A 5,601-nucleotide genomic window follows, 5' to 3' on the forward strand; every position below is an offset into this window, starting at 1 on the left:
TTTGAGTTTGAACTACTTAGACAAGTTCTTATGTTTTACTTTGATTAACTCCAAACACCAAGGTCTGAAATCCTCCTTTTAGTGTATATCCTAAAATGGTAGAATGATGAACACTTATATTCATTACTTAAACAATACTACGACCATAAAAGAGATTAGGTTGTCACACCTAACCATTGGTGACTCTAATATTGAATGAGTGATGAATGTAAGATCTTAAGAAAAGCATGCTTAAGTTGACAAATAAACTAAGTAGTACAGCTACTCCAAAGTTTATTTGTTAAGTGTTTGAGACAAGTAATTTTATTGAGTTGAAATCATTTTTTAGGTGATCAATCTAAAAAGAGCATTAAGTACTTCTCAAAGAAATAATATTAACCAAAGCACCAACTTGAATGATTAAAATACAAACTTTTTTAAATTAAGAAGAAGTAAAAATTACATAACCTTGTTCAAAAGAAAATGTTTAGGAGCATGAGCCATCCATCCAAGGATTGGATGCTTTTGAGTTCCAAATGAGAGTACAAAATTGATTTTTGCATCTCATTTGTCTTCTCCTTTTCTCCTCTTAAATTCTATGAAAAACTACTCTAAAACTAGCCTAAAAACTACCTAAAATGAAAGGAAAAGAAGAGGAATCAACTAGGAAAAATGTAGAATGAATGTACAATGTTTTTCAAATGAGAATTTCGTGCCTTTTTATAGGCCAAGGTGCTGGATGCTCAGCTGCCTTGTTTGCAGCTCAGTTGCTCACCTTTGGCCCCTATGAAGAGCCACTTTGGCCCCTACTTGACCCCTATGGTGGGCTAGGTTACATGCATGGCGACACCTCCTCTTCTTGTCATAGCCTTATGTCATCCATGAGGTCATGTTCTTGGCCTTTAAGCAAAGAAAAAGTAAGATGTTCCATGATTTGACCAAAAAATCACTTTTCTGGTGCGCCAGCCGCTTAGCCCACTTGTTTCTCCGCTAAGCTGTTTGTTTCAGCAGCTTGGCTGACCTGGTTCCCCGCTCAGCTGCATGTTTCAGCCGCTCAGCTGACTGGTTCCACGCTCAGCTGCCTATTTCAGCAGCTTAGCTGGCCTGGCCTGCTGCTTGGTGCTGGCTGACCTGACCTGATGCTTGGTGCCTGGCTGACCTGGCGTGGTGCTTGGTGCCTGGCTGACCTGGCCTGGTGCTTGGTGCCTGGCTGACCTAGCCTGCTGCTTGGTGCCTGACTGACCTGGCCTGTTGCTTGGTGCTTGGCTTGGCTGGACAGCTTTGTGCTTGATTTCTTCATGGTGAAGCAACCTTTTTTCCTTTGATTTGTTACTTGATTTTTGTTGGTTGCTTGGCACTTTTGGGCTGTTTTCTTTAAGTTAAGGTAAGCATTTGATAGTTAAGGTAAGCATTTGATTTTTTCAAGTTGCTTGGCCTACCTTAACATAGGTTTCTTCAAGACGAAGTAAGCTACCTTTATTCAAGGCTAAGAAACCAAATTAAGCACATAGCATGTAGCACAAATCATGCCATGCTTTAACTTGATTACTTTTAGCAATTCATTTTGAGCTTTTGTCTTGAATTTTGGCTTGAATTCTTATCCATCTTTGAATTTATTCTTTAATATTCAATTTCCTACAAAACTTAAAGAAAACTTGGACAAGAATTAATAAAGAACCAATTTATTTAATCATGCAAAATTCACCTAAAAGTGTTAGTTTAAGTTGGTTTTCTACAATTTGCATAGGATAAGTGCCATAAAATGATGGTGAAAAGTGTATCTTTTGGCACTTATCAGGTACTAGGAATAAAAAACATAGTAGAACCAATTATGTCAAGTCCCCAAATTAATATGATAAAGATTTTAGAAAATGAAATAAGTAGCAATATGATGACTACAAAATAAGAGATTAGATCACAACAATTAAATGAGGTAACCATATGTACCAGAATAAAAGTAGAACAAATACAAAAGGGTTAGGAAGTCATAAATAATAATTTATGGACTATATATGAACAAATTAAGAAGATAGAGGAAAAAAGATCAGAAGAAGAAATGGGGATATACATATAAGAAAGAGAACACACAAAAAACAGATAATAGTACAATAATATATAGAAGAAGAAAAAATAGAAGAGTTAGACAATAAGTCGGGAAGTATATTAGCAGAACAAGTAAACCTATTAGGAACGGAGAATGACGAGTTTTTAAGAAAATTATTAGTTCCAAGGGAGAAAGAAAAAAGGAAATTACAAATAAACATGATGAATACTATAGAAGAATTAGACGAAGATAATATAGATGAAATAGAGAGAATAATGGAAGAAGAGTTAGAAAACTTAGAAGAAAAAATGAAAGATATGACATACATACAGATGCACCATACATATTCGGAGAGTACGTCTAATAGTAGACTAAAAATAACAAGAGAAGAAAAAATGGATAGTGATAGTATAATGTTTTGGATACTCTCATTAAATGATGCCATTAATTTTTCAATAGTTGTAGTTAACTGAGCATGGACTAATTGGATATTCATTTCCATATTACCGTTAATTTTTTTAACTCTTCTTCTTCCATTATTCTCTCAATTTCATCTATATTATCTTCGTCTAATTCTTATATAGCATTCATCATGTTTATTTGTAATTTCCTTTTTTCTTTCTCCCTTGGAACTAATAATTTTCTTAAAACTCGTCATATTCTCTGTTCCTAATAGGCTTACTTGTTCTGCTAATATACTTCTCGACTTATTGTCTAACTCTTCTATTTCTTCTTCTATATCGTGTTGTACTATTATCTATTTTTATTTGTGTTCTCTTTCTTGTATGTATATCCCCATTTCTTCTAATCTTTATTCCTCTATCTTCTTAATTTTTCATATATGGTCCATAAATTATTATTTATGACTTCCCGACCCTTATGTATTTGTTCTACTTTTATCCTGGTACCTATGGTTACCTCATTTAATTGTTGTGATCTAATCTCTTGTTCTGTAATCATCATCCTGGTACCTATGGATACACACACAAAATTAAGGCCATTGCTCTTATATCTTAACGATGGATTGAACCATATTTATACTTATTTAATCCCTCATTTATTTTCAATTTTTACAATTATATATAGAGATATCTATTTACTGTTAGTGTAAAGATTTATACACAGTCAATACATGATACATCATCCATAATTAATTTGTATTGGGCTCACCTATGATTGATATAAAATTAATGTATATTTAATTCATTTTTTACTTTCTTGATCAATAGGAAATAACAAGTCCATGGAGTGGTGCAAATTTTAGTACAATAGATTTGCCTCCACTCATGATGCACTAAACGATTTAGCAGTAGAAACAGGTGGTGTCATTTAGTGTGGTTTCTAGATTTTAATGGATTTGATGGTAACCTTGATAGAGGAAGGGAACAAAATGGAGAAGATTGATGGTTGATGTTGAACAAAGAAACATTTATTTTGGTTTATGATGGAATAGAATGGAATTTAGTTTTTTAATGTACATTTGATCAAGTTTAGTTAAAATAATTGTGTTTTAAAAGTTTATGAAAACTGTAATAATTGTACAAATTGAAACCAAATATGTACGCTTTGGGATTATCTCACAAGCCATATATAAGTTGAAAATAATTATTAAAATTTTAATTAAAATATTGACAATTTGCATAAATAAAAATAAATGAGAAATTAAATAAGTGTAACATATAGTTGTGACACATATAGTGATTAGTTGATAATAAGGACTAGGAATGAGTAATATCCTATCCTACTCACTGACCTGTTTTATCTTGATTATGATGGGGCTCGAATATGTTGGTTTTAATCAGGTTTATAGTTGAGTCTGAGTTCAAAAGTTAGACCTGGTCAATAATTAGTGTTAGATAAGGGACACGCATGGTCTGACATGTACCATGTGCACTTATTCAACATATTTTTATGCATATTTATTCAATTATATACATAATGATATCACTTTGACTAAAAGTATAGTTATTCTCTAATATTTCATCATATATGAAGAATAATAATATTTATATAATAATAAGTAATATTGAGAAGATTGTCTAAAATGATATGCATTATATTTAACCGAGTCTAAGGTCGAGTTTAAAGGTTGCTCGGGTCAACATTTGGGATCAGATTAAGCTTCAAGTCTAAGGTCGGCTTTGAGTTCAAAAAAATAATTCAACCAACATTTAAAGTCGGATAAGGGACAAGCTTTATCATGTTCACCTTTAATAAGAACCACATAAAAACACTTAATATACATGGATTGGACTGTAGGGGCACCAATGTCCTTCCATGTTTTATGAAAAGGGCACCAGAGCAATCACAAGAAATAATAGGACCAAATTCATAAAACTAGAAAACTGTTGGCGTTAAGAATTTACATTTCATTTTATTTTGATTGGATGGAAGAAAATAAGGATAGAAATAGAGAAGAGAAAAGTTGGAGAGAAAGAAATGAGAGAAAATGGAGGGATAAAAAATGAGAAATAGAGAAGTAGGAGAGAAGTTATAAATAAAAGAGTAAATTACACTGACACCCCTTGAGTTTTAGTAAAATTACACAAACTACCCCTCACTTTTTTACACCTATATAAACCTATCCTAATTTTTATACTTTCATTACACTGACCACCCTGCATAAGAAATAAATGTGATATTTTAAATAAAAATGTGATAAACGCAATTAAGTTCAACAAAACTGATATATTGTGGAGATAAGTCCAAATAATAAATGAGTCAATATTTCTTTATTATTTTTGGTTCGTTACACTATATTATAATAGCGATTTAAACAATATTTCTTTAAAATTGTTGATGTATTTTGTAACTAAAAATAATAAAGATACATTGATTTGTATATTATTTAGATTTATCTACACAATATATCATGTTTTGTTTAACTTAATTCTATTTATCACATTTTTTGTTTAAAAGATTACACTTATTTCTTATGCAGGGTAGTCAGTATAATGAAAGTATAAAAACCAAAGAAGGTTTGTGTAGGTGTAGAAAGTGTGGGGTAGTTTGTGTAATTTCACTAAAATTCAGGGGGTGCCAATGTAATTTACTCTAAATAAAACTATCAATAAAATCAATTATTGTTTTTTACATTTGGCAACATTCTAAATTGGTAATTGCTTAGGTAACCCAAAAAAATAGTAACTGTTCACCATCATTTTTAGCCAAAACTAAACTGATTCAAAAATAACTTAAGAAAATGTAAGGTCACTAAAATAATACATTCAAAAAAAGTTTACCCAGCCAAAAAATTTCTGACAAAAATGAAACAATTATGTGTACAGTAGTTGTAACTAGGAATGATGTAACTAGCAATGATTTAAATATGGATTATAAATTTAAGGATTTACCAATTTGAAATTATTTTTGTTACAAGTTTATATTAGATAAATATAAGCAGATATATCCGATTTCACCGACATGCAGTTTAATTACTAAACCACACCCTTGGGGCAATGCACCAGGTGCCGTAGCTAATCGAGTAGCTCTGGAAGCATGTGTACAAGCTCGAAATGAGGGACGTGATCTTGCTATATTGAACCACTGTACTATTATACCAGTACATGACCGGTTTC

This window comes from Lupinus angustifolius, chromosome LG16 (assembly GCF_001865875.1).
Source record: "Lupinus angustifolius cultivar Tanjil chromosome LG16, LupAngTanjil_v1.0, whole genome shotgun sequence".
NCBI lineage: Eukaryota > Viridiplantae > Streptophyta > Magnoliopsida > Fabales > Fabaceae > Lupinus > Lupinus angustifolius.